Raw genomic sequence first — 21,650 nt, 5'->3', positions numbered from 1 at the left:
CCATTCAAGAAACGTGCCATTGTTTGCTCATCATCTTCCGTGACATTGGCTCGAATCATGGCTATCTCCATTTCCTTGTAGTATTCTTCAACACTCTTTGTTCCTTGCTTGGGGAGTTGTAGCTTCTTGAAGAGATCGCGGTTGTAGTAGGTTGGTACAAAGCGTGCTCGCATGACATCCTTCATTTGAGCCCAAGTTGTGATTGGTGGATCACCTCTTGCTTGACGGTGTTCAAGTACTTGTTCCCACCATATGAGCACATAATCTTGGAACTCAAGTAATGCCATAGCGATCTTCTTCTCTTCCTCATAGTTGTGCAAGCGGAAAATTTTGTCGACCTTCAATGCCCATGAGAGGTACTCTTCCGGATCATTGCTTCCATTGAACTTGGGCATTGTGAACTTGAGCTTGCCATAGCGTTGCTCTTCATTGTGTTGTTGGCGATGGTGACGGTGACGTCCTTGACGTGGAGGGTAGTCATCCTCATGTTGCTCTTGGCGCGGATGAAGTCCATGATCAACTTGCTCTTGTTGAACTTGAGGTTGAGGTGGAGCTTGACGAGCTTGTTGAGGACCTTGTGGAGCTTGACGTTGCACACACGGTTGGTAGTTCCTCTCTTGGATTTCTTCTCGAAGGGCTTCCTCTTGATTGTGCCGCTCTCGATTGCGGTTGGCAATGGCTCAGCTCGAATCTTGAAGGGCACGTTGCGCCTCAAGAGCTTGCGCTTCACGTTGTTGTTGTTGAAGATGTTGAGCCTTGGCGTCTTGTTCCTCTTGGTGTAGACATGCTTGTTCTTCTTCTTGGCGCCTTAGTCATTGACTTTCTTGAGCTTGAGAAAAAACGACTTGGTTTGATTGAGGACGAGGGATTTGCTCGTCGACTTGTTCTTGTGAATGCTTGTCATGTAGCGGGTTCCGAGATGCATGCCGGTCTTGACGCGCAGCTCAATGAAGAGTGTTCGATGACGGTGTACTTGTGTCGGAGAAGGTGTCGTCGGAGTGTCGACTTGAGCGGCTCCGTCTTGAAGATGAAGAAGTGGAAGGACGCCGGTTCCTCATCAAGGTGCGGATCTCATCCATTCTTGCATCATTCTCTTGCTTTTGAGCGTCAAATTTGTTGTCGAAGTAATCCCTCATTGCTTGTTGCTCTTGGTGCAATGCATTTTGAGCTGCAAATAGGTGGTTCTTGGTGACGAATGATGACATGTCGTCGTTGTTCTCGATGAGAGGTGAAGTGGTAGAAGAACTTGGCCTATCCATCATATCAAGCAAAATGTAAGTGGTAGAAGGAAAAGAACGTGTACCAAATGTACCTTGACCGAAGTTGAAGATGAATCAAGTTCACTCAAATGCGGACAATGAAATAGCACTGTTGGTACCAATTTTTGTCGGTTCTCACACCTACACACGTAAAAGCTTATGGTGGAGCTTGGTTAGGATGGTGGCACAAAATTTGATGCAATAGTAAGTGAGCTTCAATAATGTTGGAAAAGATTCACAAATTTGCAAATGCAACAAGTAGACCATGCAAGTATGGGTACACGGAAACACACACGCAAATAGATAAATGGGATTGTGCAATCCAAAATTGAGCCAAAATGTGGAGACCACAAAATGCTCTTGTTGCACAATACTAGAGAGACGCTAGCATGAATGCAAAATAGGCGGACACGCAAACTTGTGCACAACCTACTAGGCAAAAATGCAACGATCTCTATCCCAAGTATTCTATATGTATGATATTTCGGTGCTATGATCCAAGATGATCGGATATGACAATCTTAATGTTGTATGATGCTATGGTTCTTGCTTATAAGTTCTTTTCTTATCTTTCCTCTTTGCTTAAAAGCTTGGGTGGCTCTTTCACTTTAGAGCTCTTTTATCATGCAAAACTCACGAACCAAGGTAGCAATAGTGTATGCGATGACAACCTTGTGACACACAAGTTGATCTCAAGATATGCACCACTATGGTATGATATCTATGCTATGGAGTATGATCACTAATGTGCACAAGTCACTTTGCCTGCAATACTCAACGGCTAGTCTCGATGGGTAAGCTACGCAAAAATAGGGACAATGTGGGTATCAATGCAATTGCAAGTTATGACAAAGATGTCGTCGAAGTTACCGTCCTTGGCGATGATGAGACCCTCGAGAAGTTGAGTTGTGGTGGTGCTGAAGTAAAATCGTACCTAGATAGCCGAAACACAAAAGGATACGGGAAACCACAACCCAAACTCTCAAAGACCAAAACGTGTCAAAATCGACATAGGAGGTAGCGGGGCAGATGTTGGTGTATGTTGGTTTGGAAGATGTGGTGGAAAGTGGGGTTGTGGAGGTGGTGGAACTGTCAATCTTCAGATTCGTCAGGGTTTCACGGACGTCCGGGCTTTTATGGTCGTCCGGTCATCGTCGGACGTCCGACCTTCTCCGGTCATCCGGAGGCTGTGCAAAAATCGGGCTCGGCAAGATGAACTGCGAGAATTCGGGGAAGAAGAAGATGGTGAGGTCAAAATCGAGTGATTTGGTGGATGGAAAAGGGTGGAGAGGGTGGGAAAAGCTAGATCCACACGCAGCAACACAAATCCATGGACCAAATCCAACAAAATCTCAACTCACAAACAAATCACAAAAAAAAATTGGGGCTATTTTTGGTGGGGAATTTTCGGATTTAGGACAAAAACAACAAAATCAAGCTAGAAAACACGGGGTAGGGGCTCCAAAACGTGATCAACGTGGCTCATGATACCAAGATGAGGTAGGGTGGAACCCTATGTGGACGAACATTCACATTTGGAGTGGATTCTACGGGGAATCATGAAGAACACGCGGAAGCACAAAGGGGAAACACGGGGAAAACGAGAGAGAGAATCACTAAACCGACATAGAATCAATTACATGAGTGCTAGATCACCGACAACATAGAGTGAAAAATGATCCACAATCAACCAAGGTAAGGATACAAAGGAACAGTTCTTCTCCGTTTGGAGGTCTTGATGGTCTTCCCTAGAAAGGGGTCTTGAATCTGCTTGGGGGATCTTCTCCGAAGAGGTCCTGAGCTCCGAGGAGAAGTAGCCAAGTGGATGAGCAAGGCTCTCACACAAAATATGAGCTAAACCTATGATACCCATACCAGGAGGTGGGGGCGTCATATTTATAGTCTTAGTGCAAATGGAAGTCAAAGTGAAGGGATACAAGGGCTCCAGCCCGGGGGTGCGGTCACTCAGGTGTCGGTCGTCTGGAAGGCGTCGGCAGTCCGGAGGCTCGGGACGGTCCGGACGTTCGGTCGGGCCCGGGCGTCTGTAGAATTAGCTCTGTCGTGGGTGCGTCGGACGTCCGGAGGGGGTCGGTCGTCCGGAGCTTCGTGCCGGTCTGGTCATCCGGAAGTCGTCGGTCGTCCGTAGATTTGGTTCGGGTGTGCATCGGCCGGATGTCCGGTGGTCTCGGTCGTCCGTAGATTCGGTTCGGGTGCCCAGCTGTTGGACGTACGGAGGGCGTCGGTCGTCCGTGGCCTGGGACTCGTCGGACGTCCGGGCTTGGTCGGACGTCCGATGCCTGTAGCTTCAGTAGCATCTCTTCTCCTTCTTCAACATGCTTGGGGTCCTCACCGTCTTGGCTCTTGCAAGTAGTTGATCCTTGGCTCACCTCCATGTACCTGATTACACATAGAGTCTCCGAATGTGGTAGTAGCCATGTCTCGTGAGTAGGAAGAGGGAGTTCGGGGAGGAGCGAGTTCACCTTATCTTCGATAGCCTTAGCTCGGGCTCTTGTCATGGGTCCAAGTGGTGTTGAGGGAGATGTAGGAACGTCGATGGGGATGAGCGAGGGATGCTCCGCATCAAAACTCCTCACTTGTGTGACCGTTTTGGTCTGCGGCCAACTCTCAATAGCTTCAATCTTGGCTTTATCAACTTCAATTCCCTGTGGAGTAACAACATAGCCAAGAAAAGATACTCGGTCGGTGCAAAAGGTGCACTTCCCAAGGTTACCAAACAAACGTGCATCACGTAGAGCAATAAAAACAGCACGCAAATGTTCCAAATGTTCTTCCAAAGATCTGCTATAAATCAATATGTCATCAAAGTAAACTACCACAAATCGTCCAATGAAAGCACATAAAACTTCGTTCATTAATCTCATGAAAGTACTAGGTGCATTAGTTAACCCAAAAGGCATGACTAACCACTCATATAATCCAAACTTAGTTTTAAATGCTGTTTTCCATTCATCTCCCAATTTCATACGAATTTGCTGGTATCCACTATGCAAATCAACTTTGGATAATATTGTAGAGCCACTCAATTCATCAAGCATATCATCTAGCCTAGGAATAGGATGACAATAACGAATAGTAATATTATTAATGCCTCTACAATCAACACACATACGTGATGTACCATCCTTTTTCGGCACTAGAATAATAGGAACAACACAAGGACTAAGGGATTCACGTATAAAACCTTTGTCGAGAAGCTCTTGTACTTGACGCATAATCTCCTTCATCTCCTCTGGATTGGTACGGTTTGGCGCACGATTTGGCAGTGAAGCACCGGGAATTAATTCAATCTGATGCTCAATCCCTCGAATAGGCGGTAATCCCGGTGGCACGTCTTGTGGAAATACGTCAGCGAACTCCTCCAAAATGTTAGTGACAGCAGGAGGCAAAGAGGAAGGCACGTCCTCGAATGAAAATAATGCCTCTTTGCACACAAAAGCATAGCAAATATATTTGCTGAAATCTAGCTCCTCAATATCAGATTTGGTGGCAAATAAACATGCACTTTTCAATTTAATTTCAGAAGCAAGACTAGATGGTTTACTATTAGGCTTCATTTGTTGCTCAAATTATTTTGCCACAATCTGATTTTCACTCTTATTTGTCTCCTGTTTTGCTTCATTAGCTCTATTAATATCATCTTTCAAAATGGAATCAGGAGTCATAGGAAGCAAAGTAATATTTTTATCCTTATGAACAAGAGTATAATGATTGTTTCTACCATGGTGTATAGAATTTTTATCAAATTGTCATGGTCTACCAAGTAATAAGGAACATGCTTGCATAGGTACCACATCACAATCAACATAATCAGCATATGTAGAGATACTAAAATGCACACGAACAGTACGTGTTACCTTAACCTTGCCGCTATTGTTGAACCATTGGATGTAGTAAGGATGTGGATGTGGTCTTGTGGTGAGAGATAGCTTCTCCACCATCTCCATGCTAGCCAAGTTGTTGCAGCTCACTCCGTCTAAGATGACGCGCACAGAACGTTCCTTCACAACTCCATTTGTATGGAACAAATTCTGCCTCTAATTTTGCTCAGCTTGTGTGACCTGCACACTCAAAACACGTTGAGCAACTAAACATTCATAATTGTCAGCATCTTCAGGAGCCATGTATTGCGTCTCATGATCAAAATCAGCTCCACCGTGTTCTTCACTTGTAATAAGTGCCAAAGTCTCCTCATCATAGTCAATAGCGGACTCATACCCAACATCCTCAGTAGCAATCATCACACGCTGAGATTTGCATTCTCTCGCATAATGACCTCTTCCCTTACAACGACGACAAATAATATCACTTGTGTGCCCTGTTGATGCCATGGAAGAAGAAGAGCTCTGTGCAAGCCTGGCAGGTGCGCTCTTGGCAGGTAGTGGTGGTTGTGCCTGCTTTTTTGTATCACGGCTGTAGGTGGCACCTGATGGAGGTGCTGGTGCAGTGGAAGTAGAAGATGCATGCGGTGTCCATGATGAAGGTCGACCTGCAGAAAAGTTAGTTCGCGCCAATGCATGTCGATCCTCCACTTCCCGTTCAGCTTTACAAGCAAGATGGAATAAACGAGTGATATTAGTATACTCCATATACTCTAGAATGGTCTGAATCTCTCTATTTAATCCACCCATAAAATGTGAAAGCATAGGTTCATTCTCCTCAACAATACCACATCTAATCATGCCAGTTTGTAATTCCTGATAATATTATTCTACGGAATTCTCCATGTTGATAATATGGTGGAACCCAACGAGTACGCATAGCAGTTTTCAAAGCAGCCCAAGTAGTTGGAATAGGATATAATCTACAATGTTCAGACCACCATACACATGCAAAACTAGTGAAAGCACAAACAACAGCAGCAACCCATCTCTCCTCGGGATATTGTAAACATGTAAAACGTTGTTCAGTTTCTAACTCCCAAGTAAGATATATATCAGGAACATATCTACCCTCAAATGGTGGAATACTCAATTTCAGTTTCGGAATATGGTCATTATCTCGTACCTGAGGTGGTGGTGCAGGCCTACCATTGCGAATATATACCTGAGATCGACCTGCTGGTGGTGGTGCTGGTGGCTGCACGTAGTTCTGATTTTGATCAACCTCATCCTCATAATAGTCCTCCACCTCTGCAGTAATAGCAGGAGCTACAGAAGCACCAATAGTAGTAGCAGCGGCACCAGAATTTGTCCTGGCTCAATAGGAACACGCTGTGCTCGCCCTACTGTATCGCGGCGTAGAGCTGGTTGTGGGAGACGTTTGAGTAATTCATCAAACTTGGCGTCCAACTTGGTGTCAATTGACTTCTCAATGTCATCCATCTTCTCCATTGCCTTTCCAAAGCTGGCCATCACGTCTTCCACCTGTTGACCCAACATTTGATGAAACTTAGCATGAAGCTCCTTGTTCGTCATGTTCTCCCAGTGAATCTCGTCGGCTTGTGTTCCTGCCATAGTTAGCAGCAATAGAAACAAACAAGAATATGATCCAACAGACTACTGGAATATGGTGGTGGTGGGGTGTCACAAATCCGTCAAGCAAATCCCAAATTCTTACCAGTTCTTACCCAGCAGCAGGCGGTGATCGGCAACCGTTGTAGTCAAAACTCTCAAAGCTTGGATAGAGCGATTACCAGGGAGAGTCAAACGCACGACGTAGATGTATGTGGAGCTGGGAAGGCTTATAATATGGTAGTAAAAAGGGTCAGCAATAATCAATTCAGAGATGCAAAGTTGAATAAATTCTCAACGACGGTACTGTGCTGGTCCTAATCTAGACCGTGCTAGAGACGCGAGCCTAGAACACTAACAAAATCATGGCGCGGCACGTAATCAAGGGAGGAGCACACTTTGAATTTTTTTTCTCTTTTTTTCACTTTTTTTCACTTTTTTTCCTCTTTTTTTTGCTCCGCAACAATTTTTTTTTGAAAAAGTCTACAGATGGCCTAAAAACTGCCTAGCTAGAATTTTCAAGACTTAGTTTTTTTGAAACTGGAACTATTTTTCTTGTATGGGTAGCACGGAAGTTGGGGAATCCGACTTCTTGACAATTCGTAGTATCGCGTGCTCTGGGACTCAAAGATAAAGGAACAAATACTGGACTCGGATTAGGACTGGTGGCAGAGATGAATCTGGTGGAACTCACACTGGTGATGGTATATGACGGTGGTATATGTGGACTCGGATTGGTGGTGGTATATGAACTCGCATTGGTGGTGGTATATGGACTCGGATTGTGGTGGTATATGGACTCGGATTGATGGTGGTATATGGACTCCGATTAGTAGCGGATAAGCGGTGGTGGTATATGGCACGTCGATGATAATGGTGCGGCGGCGGCGTGAATACCCGTGAACAAAACTCGAAACTCTAAAGACTAGACGCTAAGACCAGCAACTTGACACGATGAAGCAACCGCAAATTCAACAACGCAAATACATAAAAGATTATGCAAAGGCTCAGATTGGTTCGGATAGGATGAACTAACCCTAATTTTTTTTGGCTTTTCGTGGACTACATGTATGAAGAAACAGACTCGATCTAAACTACAAAAAACTGTAAAATCTCACCGAGCAACCTAGAAATCTGATACCACCTGATAGAGGCAAAGGTGTCCCGTCTTTCGATGAGATGATGGATTTCGCTTTGGTGGAAGTCGACTTTGATGATCCGACTACGAACGTGCGAGGACGTCGCGCCTTAGCAATCGCTAAACCAACTCCGAGAGGTTATTGACCACCCCGGAGCACGATCAACCTGACCACGAGGGTCTTTTTCTTGGGAGCAAACGAAGAACAAGCAAGAAACTGAGATTGCAATCTAGATATTGCGAATATAAGATGCAAGCTTTATTGATCAAGGTGGGGTTCTGTGACGCCTTTGTCTGGTCGTTGAACACAAACGAAGTACGCGAAGTTGCAGCTATGGAGAACTTTTAATCTAAACAAAACCCAAAGTCTAAACGGTGCCCTAAGGGCTGTATATATGGAGGAAGAGGGGGGAATTTCGTGGCCCTTCGTGGAGGGGTCCGAAATCAACCCTATCTCTTGTTTCCCCACACATACGGACTCTAAACATAGCCTATACTTATGTATTTCGAAATTACATGGGCCTGGCCCAATAATAAGGTGACACAACACCTAGAATAGCCTCGAGACGAAATTTATGAAGTGGCATCTTGTATATTTTGTCCAAGGCTCATGCAGCCATTATGGTGACTTCAAAGTCCTGAAATCATCACTTGTAACTCCGTTCTTGTTCCCCTTGCGCATGCTATCATCTCCATGCTTGTTCTTGCTCCAATGTTCATCCTTCTCCAAGCTAGGCCCTTCATTTGTAAGCAAAACAAATGTATCTAATTTAGGAAGCATCATATTCTCATGAACATTAGAATCATTACCAAGAAACGAAAGTACCTGGTAATTTAATTGGCGTGCGCGAGCTCTAGTAATTGGTCCAGTATGTATAGCAGCAGGGGCTGTGGGGGTAACAATGGTATTGATTCCTCATCATTATGTGTAAGTAATGTTATTCATGGCAATTACTTTGCTTTGTCCCATACATTGTACCTCCATGATTGTTATAATACAACAAAATTTCCCATTTTTCTCTATAAAGAAGGACCGATTTGGAAACTCAGGATGAAGTAACCTGTGCTAATACCTCTGCTATGTTCAAGAATGCTTGGTGGCAGTATTGGAATTACCTGAAGAAAACTTACTTCACTGGCAAAGAAACTCGTCAAATTCCCTTACATTCTCCTGAGACACAGACTACTGCAGGATGCTGCTAATGCAACACTACGATCAGAGACCCTTCAACGAAACTGTGTGCGATGCAATAATCGCAAACGTTGGTGTAAAAAACCCGTCAAAAAAGGTGCAAATCGTTTGCCATGATGGATGCATCAAACACAGTTCAGATTTTAGTTGCGTGTGCGATGCAGGGCATATGGTTCATTTCAATTAACTGTTTGTGATGAGGAGGAACACAAGAAACGGGAAGCCAGATGAAGGTGTGTGCGATATAGAACATACAGTTCACTCGGATGAACTATTTGTGATTAGGCAACACAAAAGAAAAGGTCAGCCGAATCAAGGTGTTTGCGATATATGACACGCGGTTCACTCGGATGAACTATTAGCATTGAGACAAGAGAACAGAAATGGTTCAATATAACAAGATGTGTGTGATACGCGGCAAACAGGTCTGTAATCAGAAATGTGTGCAAAGACCGATAATAACACAGATGATTGCTGCTAATAAGACGTGTGTGTTGTGCGATCGGATTTCATACAGAACAACAACATATATACACACACACACTTATAAGGACATAGTTGCATGACCAAATTAAACATCCACTTAGGTGGCCACTACAACCATGGGCATTTGCACACACCAATGTAAACTATTACATGCATAATTATATAGGTGGCTACTACACACATGACATTTCCACACACCAAAGTATACTATATATTACATGCATGATTAACTAGGATAAACGATCATATGATCATCATCTACTTCTTGTGACACTTGCTTTGCTTGTGGCTCAATCCGGCCTAGTCGATTTGGGTAACGAGGCACTTCCTCATGTCAACGATCCGCCTGTGCATCTCATACCATGTGTACACGCTCTTGGTCGTGAACCTTAGGTGAGGTTCATCCAGTTGCCGCATCCAGGCCTCGTGCGAGGATACGGGACATGTTCTGTTGGCATCCTACTTCATGTTTTCATAGTATGGGTCAATGATGGCCGAGGCGAGTTCAACTAGGGAGTCCTTCTTCGTGCTGCCCCACACCCTGTAGTGCTCACGGATTTTGACAACATTCCTGCAGGCCAAGCCCACCCTGAGCGCTTTTACAGTGTCGGTGGTTTCCACCGTAGCGAACTTGTAGTCAGTGCTGTTGACAAACCTGGCGAAACAGTCGGAAGCCTCTATGGCCATGCAGTAGTGGTAGATGAGGACATGATGGCGCACGCACAACTAGGCGACGACAGCCTTCTGATATATGTTGGGACAACCGATGGTGTACTGGAGGTCGATGCCGACCACCTTGTACTTGTCTCGAGCAGGCAACTGCTCAACGGTGTTGATGTAGTCATCCACCACGGCCGGGTCAATGGTGTACACCCCCGAGAGATCCGTCTCCCTCGCCTGGGTCTCCACTTTATGCTCGCCGAACTCCATTGGAGCACCGGTAGACATCCCCTCTCTATGTGTCGTTGTGGGTGTGATTGTTGTGTTGTGGGGCATGATCGAAAGGTTGAAGAGAATAAGGTTATGATGGCTGCGAGAATTAAAGGGGAAGCCGGACGACCAGGAATATCGGCACGCCGTGATGACATTTCTAATTTGTTGTGCGTAACTCCATCATGTCGCATGTAACTGCATCGCCTGGCGACGCGCGCAGTGCAACCACATGCATATGGGTCCCCCGAAGAGATTGTGTGAAGGCCCAACAGTTAGCAAAGCGCGCGCGTAGGGATACGAGCAGAGTGCTCCGCAGTTGCCTCAACGGCAAGCAACCACACACACACACACACACACACACACTGATAGAGGCAAAGGGTGTCTCGTCTTTTGATGAGATGATGGATATCGCTTTGGTGGAAGTCGACTTTGACGATTTGACTACGAACGTGCGAGGACGTCGCGCCTTAGCAATCACTAAACCAACTCCGAGAGGTTATTGACCATGCCGGAGCACGATCAACCTGACCACGAGGGTCTGTTTCCTACAAGCAAACGAAGAACAAGCAAGAAACTGAGATTGCAATCTGGATATTGCGAATATAAGATGAAAGCTTTATTGATCAAGGTGGTGTTCTGTGACGCCTTTGTCTGGTCGTTGAACACAAACAAAGTACGCGAAGTTGCAGCTATGGCAAACTTTTAATCTAAACAAAACCCAAAGTCTAAACGATGCCCTAAGGGCTGTATATATGGAGGAAGAGGGGGGAATTTCGTGGCCCTTGGTGGAGGGGTCCGAAATCAACCCTATCTCTTGTTTCCCCACACATACGGACTCTAAAAATAGCCTATACTTATGTATTTCGAAATTACATGGGCCTGGCCCAATAATAAGGTGACGCAGCACCTAGAATAGCCTCGGGACGAAATTTATGAAGTGGCATCTTGTATATTTCGTCCAAGGCTTCATGCACCCATTATGGTGGCTTCAAAGTCCTGAAATCATCACTTGTAACTCCGTTCTTGTTCCCCTTGCGCATGCCATCATCTCCATGCTTGTTCTTGCTCCAATGTTCATCCTTCTCCAAGCTAGGCCCTTCATTTTTAAGCAAAACAAATGTATCCAATTTAGGCAGCATCATATTCTCATGAGCATTAGAATCATTACCAAGAAACGAAAGTACCTGGTAATTTAGTTGGCGTGCGCGAGCTCTAGTAATTGGTCCAGTATGTATAGCAGCAGGGGCTGTGGGTGTAACAATTGTATTGATGTCCACATCATCCTCCCCTTCTTGAAATGAAGTCGTCCTCGACGGAAGTCCATCTTCCTCAGCCAAATAAGGCTTCAAATCTGCAATGTTAAAAGTGGTTGTCGGTGTCAAAACCGGCGGATCTCGGGTAGGGGGTCCCGAACTGTGCGTCTAGGCGGATGGTAATAGGAGACAAGGGACACAATGCTTTTACCCAGGTTCGGGCCCTCTCGATGGAGGTAAAACCCTACTCCTGCTTGATTAATATTGATGATATGGGTAGTACAAGAGTAGATCTACCACGAGGTAAAACCCTAGAATATAGCCTATGGTATGATTGTTGTTCGTCCTATGGACTAAAACTCTCTGGTTTATATAGACACCGGAGAGGGCTAGGATTACACAGAGTCGGTTACAATGGGAGGAGATCTTCATATCGTATCGCCAAGCTTGCCTTCCACGCCAAGGAAAGTCCCATCCGGACATGAGACGGAATCTTCAATCTTGTATCTTCATAGTCCGGGAGTCCGGCCAAAGGTCTTAGTCCGGCCATCCGGACACCCCCTAATCCAGGATTCCCTCAGTAGTTTCTGAACTAGGCTTCAATGAGGACGAGTCCAGCGCGCAAGTTGTCTTCAGCATTGCAAGGCGGGTTCCTCCTCCGAATATTTCATAGAAGATGTTGAATCACCAGGGTAGTGTCCGACTCTACAAAATAAGTTCCACATTCCTTCTTAGAGAGAATAATATTTGTATCAATCGGATCTGCTGACGTATTCCATGGCGTGACATCATGCCACAGTCAGGCGCTTTATTCATTTTATTGTTCCACCTCAGCGCGTTTAGCGAGGCGGTTTCCTTGGCACGTGTTGTCAAAGCATAGATCGTGTCCCCTTATTCCGGGATTCTCATCAATACGGGTGTGGGTAACCCAACCGCGCCATTAACCGCGGCGCTTGGGAGATAAGCGAGTTTTATTAGGCCGGTGGGGGCTCGTAGTTTTGGCCGCCCATATAAGGGGATAAGAATCCGCCCTTTCCATTCACGCCCTCTTCCTCCTCTGCTTATCCGTCCCTGCGCGCTCGAGCTCCAGCGCCCAAGCCCGCACTTCCCACCTCAAGCTTCTCCAACCATGTCTGGAGTGGGAGGTAGATGGATGGCCTCCTCCGTTACCGAGGGACAAATCAAAAACCTAAGGAAGGCCGGATACTTGTCTAACAACATCGTGCACCGGCTCCCCGATGTGGGGCAACTCATCCCCACCCCCAGGCCCCATGAGAGGGTTGTTTTTCTTCCCCATTTCCTCCGCAGACTGGGTTTTCCTCTTCACCCGTTCGTCCGGGGGCTCATGTTCTACTACGGCCTGGACTTCCACGATTTGGCCCCGAACTTCATCCTCAATATCTCGGTGTTTATCGTCGTGTGCGAGGCCTTCTTCCGCATCCAGCCCCACTTTGGCCTATGGCTGAAGATCTTCAGCGTCAAGCCGAAGGTCGTGCAAGGCCGACAGGCGGAATGCGGAGGCGCCATGGTGGGAAAGATAGCCAACGTCACCTGGGTCGAGGGTGCCTTCGTGGAAACCATCAAAGGGTGGCAATCTAGGTGGTTTTATATCACCGAGCCGCGTGACCCTAAATGGGCAGCGGCCCCCGAATTTCGATCTGGCATCCCCACACGGCTCACATCTTGGAAAGAGACGAGCCTGTCGTGGGGCAATCCGGAAGAGGTGACCGGACTCCAAACCTGCATCCGAGACCTGGTGACCAAGAAGGTCAAGCTTGTCAACATGGTCCAGGTCAGGCTCTTCCGCCAGATCCTCCCGTGTCAACGACGGGACTTCAATTTGTGGGAGTTCGACCCGGCCCGGCACCAGACTCTGTCCCGGCTCTTTGAAATGAAGCACGAGGATGCCTAGAAGGTGCTCTTCAAGAGTTCCGAGGTCTCCCCTCCCATCACCGAGGATCGCGGATTTTGCGCCAAACGTCAAGCCTCCGAAGTAAGCTTACATTTAGTCCCTCACGGGATACCCAAATTTCATAGTGTGATTTTTATGTGGGATCTAAACTCCTGTTCCTTTGACAGGACTAGAAGAGGACATCCGGACAGTTCCCGGCGCTCGGTGTCGTCAGATTTGCCCGACGGCCCCAACGCACCCTCCGCCTCCGAAGACGAGGAGGGGGAGGAGGAAGAAGATGCCTCTCCCCCTCCAGGGGAGGAGAAGAGAAAGGCCACCCCAACTGGGGACCTCGGAGGGTCCATGAAGGGGAAATCCCTTCTGCCGGACTATGCCCCCGACGCCGAAGACGGCGGGGAGGACTGGCCATCCAGGGTCAAGCCCCTGGCAAAATCGTAAGTGTCCGGCTACCCGAATGACTTGTTGCACTCCTTTATTATTTGATAGCTTCTAACACCGAAGCTAATCATGCAGTCCGCCCAGAGCTCAGCTTGGCGATTCGTCGAGTGGATCTCTAAATTCGTCAGATGTGAATAGCGCTTCACTTCCGACGGCCTCCTCCCCTCTCCCTACAGACGACGCTGAGGTGGAGTCCCGTAGGGGACAAATCCAGGAGGAGGTGGTCCTGGAAGCGCCACAAGGCGACCTTCCGGACTCCCAGCCCAAAGGGGGTAAAGCCCCGGAGGGATCTAAGTCCGGCCCCGGGCCGGACACTGCTCCGGAACCATCAGTTGTTCTAGAGCCCGACAGGCGGCGCCTTCATAAGAAGGGCAAGCCCGCGACGCCGGCGACTTCCATCCACCCGGAAGCGCCGGACAATTTGCTGGAGGCGCTTAACGGCGCCTCCATCAATGAAGAACACTGCACTATTATGAGTGCGGTGATTCAGAAGGTTCAGTCCGCCAAGAGCGGGCTGACGGAAGCCTGCACAAGCTTGTTAACGGGCTTTGAGGTATGTGTTCAAAAACATATATAAAAAATGTTACCGCATAGATAGTAGCCCCTGATGCTCAGTTCGGTGTTCGAAAAGAAAAGCCGAACTGAGGATCTCAAAAGATATACGCAGGAGTCTAATAGAAATATGTCAATATGGGAATGCACGATGCGCTGCTGACCTCTGCCGTACTGACTGCGGAGGTCAATGCCTTGAAGGAAAGCCTCGAGCAGTCCGAGAGCGAGCTCGGCCGTGCCAAGAAGCAGCTTGAGGATAAAGAGGGTACATAGTACCTCCTGTAAATGTATATAGAAATACTTGGTAGCATAATAATAACAGGACCAACGTTAACATTGCAGGAGCCATGACCGAGGTGGCGACCCTGAAAGAGGCGGTTTCTAAGGCGGAAAAGAGTGCGGCCTTGGAGCACACCGAGCGAGAGAAGCAGGAGGCGCGGGTGGCGGAGGTGCGGCAAGAGCTCCAGGCTCTCGTGGAAAAACATGAGAGTTTGGAGCGTGACTCGAAGACTCAAGAGTCCGAGCTTGCCTTGGCTCTTGAGAGTGCCAAGACCGCTAAGGCCAAAGCCCAGAAGGCCCTTTAGGAGATCGAGGCAAGGAAGAAGATAGCGGCGGGTAAGGCATTCTTTATGCAAAGCAAAAATATAAAAGTTAATTATGTGCTACTTACCCGAATCCGGAGCTCTCCAGGAGCGTTCGCCAATCTGCCCCGTAGTGTGTCTGATGCCGCCGCATACTACCAATCCGAAGAGGGGAGCTCGACGGAAAAAAGTGTTCTGGTCTCAGTATGCTGATGCCGAACATCCGGTGCCCCTAAGCGACCAGCTAAAGCAGCTGGTTGAGCTCCACAAGGTGGCTGAACAGGCCATGAAGGGCCTCATAGCTCGGCTGTGGCCTGGAGAAGTCATGCCTGGGAGCTACTTCGGTCTGGTGCGGCGGCTGGTGGACGCGTGTCCATGGATTGAGGTCGTCAAGCGCTCCTTTTGTATTGAAGGTGCCCGTCGGGCCCTTGCCCGTGCTAAGGTGCACTGGGGCAAGCTAGACGCGGAGAAGCTGTTGACGGACGCGCCACCGCCGGGCAAGGAGTATCGTACGCCCGAGATGTATTATAATGGCGTTCTGAAGGGTGCTCGCCGCATAGCGGATGAGTGCTCCAAAGATGTAATTTTTGAGTAGACTCGCATGTGTTATCCTGTACGCTGAAGCTTTGTTCATATGCGTTAAGCAACGCTTGTTAATTTAAAATATTACCTTCTGTGCGGCCGTTTATCAAATCTGAGAGATGCAAGTCGTCGGCTTCGACCCCCATGCCACGAGTGCTGGGGTGTTCGGGATAAACCTGAGCGCTCTTGTTCCCACTCTTGGGTCCATCTAGGGAGGCGTTCAGCACAACGAACCAGGCCGTCGAACTTATAATGCTTTATCACTCTCACTTAGCCATAGAATTCTATAATTTTAAATTTCGGCGACGCCCCTAGTATTCGGAAGACCGAGTTTGGGGTGCTATCCACGCCTAGGCCGGATAAGTCCGGTTCCTTGCTCGAAGCGGCATAAGTCTTTAAGGACTCGAAGAAACCTCGCGAACACCGACCAGTCTCTCGCACTATCATGATAGTTAGTTTTAGCTTTCTCTACTGAGGTGTTAACCTAGCTCAACTGGGGCACAATCGCAGTAGTTCTCCCAGTGCTACCTTAGCCAACAATGCGGAACGTAAGGTACCAAAACATGGGAGCCGGGCAAACCCAACTATTGACCAAAGACATGATTCGGAGCCGATGCATGTAGTGCTATAAGTTTGGGGTGCCGCACTTGTTAGAGTGTTCGGTCTTCTCACACAATGTTATGGGGTGTTGTAAGCCCCTGGTGTATTATCCGTACCAAAGTGTACGGTTGCATAGTGTCATGACTGAACATATTTGCATATAAAAATAGATATGTACAATAATAGGTAGGAGCTATATATTGTTCATTAAAAAAGGGCTGCTGCGAAAGCAGAACGATACAAAAAGTGCGGTAAGCAAGAGATGGGAGTATTTGACATATTCCCCTCCAGGGGCAAGCTGCAGGATTGTAAGAGAAACAGGTATTAAACTCGTTATAGAGACCACCTGGACTTTTGACGTGGCTTGCTTCCTCCCTGGCTATTGCATGATGTTTCGGCGAGAGTATTGCCGAACAGGCCTTCCGAATAGTTGGGTCCTGAAAGTGTGTGAAAAGGAAAACAACAAAATAGGGAGCCCCTTAATGCGGTTGAGCCGCATTCTGGGCGTGCCGTTGTTGTGCCCCTCCCCTTATGCCCATGGTATCTCTAAGGCGTAATTATGTACGCGTGGTACCAGTATCGCCGTTTGACGGGGGTCGGGGTTGGGGCCGCACTGCTATGCTTGCTCAGAACGTGCCAGCCGGATTTGGTGTAGGTTACTTCGGGCTCGCTTGACGTTGTCCGGACGTTTGGCACCTGGATTGGAGAACTGCCTTGAGAGGCTACTCTGTACTTCCGCTGCTAGGGCCGCTGTGTGCTCCTCCGTTCGGAGAGAGCGTTCGGTGTTTCCGTTTACCGTGATAACTCCGCGAGGTCCTGGCATCTTGAGCTTGAGATATGCGTAGTGCGGCACCGGATTGAATTTCGCAAATGCGGTTCGCCCGAGCAGGGCGTGAGCCACTGCGGAATGGGACTATGTCGAAGATTAACTCCTCGCTCCGGAAGTTATCCGGGGATCCCAAGACCACCTCGAGTGTGACCGAGCCTGTACAGCTGGCTTCTACCCCTGGTATGACACCTTTGAAGGTTGTCTTTGTGGGTTTAATCCTTGAAGGATTGATGCCCATTTTTCGCACTGTGTCCTGGTAAAGCAGGTTCAGGCTACTGCCGCCGTCCATTAGGACTCTGGTAAGGTGGAATCCGTCGATAATTGGGTCTAGGACCAGTGCGGCGAATCCGCTATGACGGATGCTGGTGGGATGGTCCCGTCGATTGAAGGTGATCGGGCAGGAGGACCATGGGTTGAACTTTGGGGCGACTGGCTCCAGCGCATAGACGTCCCTGAGAGCACGCTTCCGCTCCCTTTTGGGGATGTGGGTTGCGCATATCATATTCACCGTCCGAACTTGCGGGGGAAATCCCTTCCGTCCTTTGTTGTTCGGCGGCCGGGGCCCCTCCTCGTCATCGCTATGTAGCCCCTTGTCTCTGGTCTCGGCACTTAACTTGCCTGCCTGCTTGAACACCCAACAATCTCTGTTGGTGTGATTGGCTGGTTGTTCGGGTGTGCCGTGTATCTGGCACGAGCGATCGAGTATCCGGTCTAAGCTGGATGGGCCCTGAGGGTTTCTTTTGAATGGCTTCTTCCGCTGACCCGGTTTAGAGCCTCTAAATCCAGCATTGACTGTCGTATCTTCAGTATTGTCACCGTTAATGCGGCGTTTATGCTTGTTGCGACGTGACCTGCCGTTGTTATCCTTGGTATCCGAATTGCCGGGGCTCTTGGTTATGTTGTTGCTACGAGCTAGCCAGCTGTCTTCTCCCGCGCAGAAGCGGGTCATGAGTGTCGTGAGGGCTGCCATAGACTTCGGCTTTTCCTGTCCTAGGTGCCGGGCAAGCCATTCGTCTCGGATGTTGTGCCTGAAGGCTGCGAGGGCCTCGGCGTCCGGACAATCGACTATTTGGTTTTTCTTGGTTAGGAACCGTGTCCAGAATTGTCTGGCCGATTCCTCTGGCTGCTGGATTATGTGGCTTAGGTCATCGACGTCTGGTGGTCGCACATACGTGCCCTGGAAGTTGTCAAGGAATGCGGATTCCAGGTCCTCCCAACAACTAATTGACTCTGCTGGCAGGCTATTAAGCCAATGTCGAGCTGGTCCTTTAAGCTTGAGCGAGAGGTATTTGATGGCGTGTAGATCATCACCACGGGCCATGTGGATATGAAGGAGATAATCCTCGATCCATACCATAGGATCTATTGTGCCATCGTATGATTCGATGTTTACGGGTTTGAAGCCCTCGGGGATTTGATGATCCATTACTTCATCTGTGAAGCATAGTGGGTGTGCGGCGCCCCTGTACTGGGCTATATCGCGACGCAGCTCAGACGAGCTTGGTCTGTTGTATTCGGCCGGGCCATACTTATTATGTCCGGCGTGACGGCTAGCGTCACGTGAAGCGAGGCGCCCATGCGATTCGTAGATCGATCTTGTTTGCCTTGCCTTATTCTCCAAGATGTCTCGCAGGTCTGTTGTGTCTCCCCGTACTCTAGTATGTTTTGAGCGGTGTCGGGGGGCGGCCTGGGTTGAGGGCCTAAAGGCCTCTCTATCATGGCCACGGGGTGGCCGATCAGGCGCATCGTACGCTGGTGATGTAGGTTTAGTTGCTTCCTCCTCGAGTTGGGGTAGCAGCTTGCACTTCGGGTAGCTCTTGGATGGGCGTTCTAGTTTATACTCTTCGGCCGCCAGGACTTCGGTCCATCTGTTGGCTAGCAAGTCTTGGTCAGCTCTAAGCTGCTGTTGTTTCTTCTTGAGGCTGCTTGTCGTGGCTGCGAGTCTGCATTTGAAACGCTCTTGTTCGACGGGATCCTCTGGCACGATGAATTCGTCGTCGTCGAGGGTTGCCTTGTCTTCAGAGGGAGGCATGTAATTGTCGTCCTCGTCTTCTTTGTCGGCCGCTCTCTCATGAGTGCTGGCTCCTTCGTCCTCCTGCATTGAATCATGCTGGAGGGGGTTCTCCTCGACACTGTCCGGCGTATTGTTATCTCCGGTGCCGGAATCTCCGTTTTTGCTTTGGCGGGACTTAGAGAGGCGCCGCTGACGTAGGTGCTTGGGTTGCTTCTTGGAGGGATCATCCTCCGTTTTCTCCTCCCCATCCCCCGCTTTAGGGGTGTCCACCATGTATATGTCATATGACGAGGTGGCTTTCCAGTTCCCTATAAGCACTGGTTCTTGATCGTCTTCTTCATCGGCGTCCATGCCGTTGATGTCTTCGGAGTCAAAGTCGAGCATGTCGGTTAAATCATCGACAGTGTCTACGAAGTGGGTGGTGGGTGGGCTACGAATTTCTTCGTCGTCCGCATCACAACCGTGTTGGTCGTAGTCCGGCCAGGGCTCTCCTGACAAAGGGAGAGACTTTAATGAATTCAGGATATTGCCGAAAGGTGAGTGCTGAAAGACATCCGCGACGGTGAACTCCATGACCGAAGCCCAATCGGGCTTAATCGGAGGAGGTGCGGGATTTACGGAGTCCGGATTGGAGTCCGGCACCTTGGAGTCACGGGCCTTGCGAGGGACTAGGCTGGTATCCGGCTCTATCGCCGTAGAGGTTGCAGTTTCCGGGGCGGCGTCCAACCGTCCGTCCCCGACTGGCGTAGTGGGCTCCGAGCTAATGGTCGGAGCGAACACCTGAGCGACGCTCTGGGCGTTGTCCGATGACAGGGCTAAATCATGCCCATCGTGATAGTGCGGTGCGCCCGTCCGTGGCTCGAATCCGTCGAAGATCAAGTCCCCGCGGATGTCGGCCGTGTAGTTTAATCTTCTAAACCTGACCTGATGGCCAGGGGCGTAGCTTTCGATCTGCTCCAGATGGCCGAACGAGTCAGCCCGCAGTGCAAAGCCGCCGAATACGAAGATCTGTCCGGGGAGAAAAGTCTCATCCCGGACCGCGTCGCGATTGATGAGCGAAGAAGCCATCGGGCCTAAAGGCGACGACACAGAGGAACTCTCAATGAAAGCACCAATGTCGGTGTCAATACCGGCGGATCTCGGGTAGGGGGTCCCGAACTGTGCGTCTAGGCGGATGGTAACAAGAGACAAGGGACACGATGTTTTTACCCAGGTTCAGGCCCTCTCGATGGAGGTAAAACCCTACTCCTGCTTGATTAATCTTGATGATATGGGTAGTACAAGAGTAGATCTCCCACGAGATCGGAGTGGCTAAACCCTAGAATCTAGCCTATGGTATGATAGTTGTTCGTCCTACGGACTAAAACTCTCCGGTTTATATAGACACCGGAGAGGGCTAGGGTTACACAGAGTCGGTTACAATGGGAGGAGATCTTCATATCGTATCGCCAAGCTTGCCTTCCACGCCAAGGAAAGTCCCATCCGGGCACGGGACAGAGTCTTCAATCTTGTATCTTCATAGTCCGGGAGTCCGGCCAAAGGTCTTAGTCCGGGAGTCCGGCCAAAGGTCTTAGTCCGGCCATCCGGACACCCCCTAATCCAGGACTCCCTCAGCGGGACTAACCCCGAAATCTACAAGCAGCTCAAGTTTATATGCATTATCGTTTATTTTCTCCAACACCTTCAAGGGACCATCAGCATGTGGCATTAGCTTTGATTTGCGCAAATCAGGAAATCTATCCTTACGCAAATGTAACCAAACAAGATCTCCAGGTGCAAACACAACATGTTTTCTACACTTATCTCCAGCAAGTTTGTATTTTGCATTCATACGCTCAATGTTTTCCTTAGTTAACTCATGCATTTTTAAAATCAATTCAGCACGTTGTTTAGCATTAAAATTAACCTTCTCCGAAGATGGAAGAGGCAGCAAATCAATAGGTACACGAGGTAGGAAACCATACACAACTTCAAAAGGGCACATCTTAGTAGTAGAATGCAATGAACGATTATAAGGAAATTCAATATGAGGCAAGCATTCCTCCCACATTTTCTTATTATTCTTCAAAACAGCCCTAAGCATAGTAGACAATGTTCTATTGACTACTTCAGTTTGTCCATCAGTTTGGGGGTGACAAGTAGTACTAAAAAGCAGTTTAGTCCCCAACTTAGCCCATAAACATCTCCAAAAGTGGCTAAGGAATTTAGTATCACGATCTGAAACAATAGTATTTGGCACACCATGCAAGCGAATAATTTCACGAAAGAACAAATCAGCAACATTAAGAGCATCATCGCTTTTATGACATGGTATAAAGTGTGCCATTTTCGAGAATCTATCCACGACAACAAATATTCTATCCCTCCCCTTATTTGTTCGAGGTAAACCTAAAACAAAGTCCATAGATAT

The sequence above is a fragment of the Triticum dicoccoides genome, chromosome 4B (assembly GCF_002162155.2).
Source record: "Triticum dicoccoides isolate Atlit2015 ecotype Zavitan chromosome 4B, WEW_v2.0, whole genome shotgun sequence".
In the NCBI taxonomy this organism is placed as follows: Eukaryota; Viridiplantae; Streptophyta; class Magnoliopsida; order Poales; family Poaceae; genus Triticum; species Triticum dicoccoides.
This window is presented reverse-complemented; position numbering follows the sequence as displayed.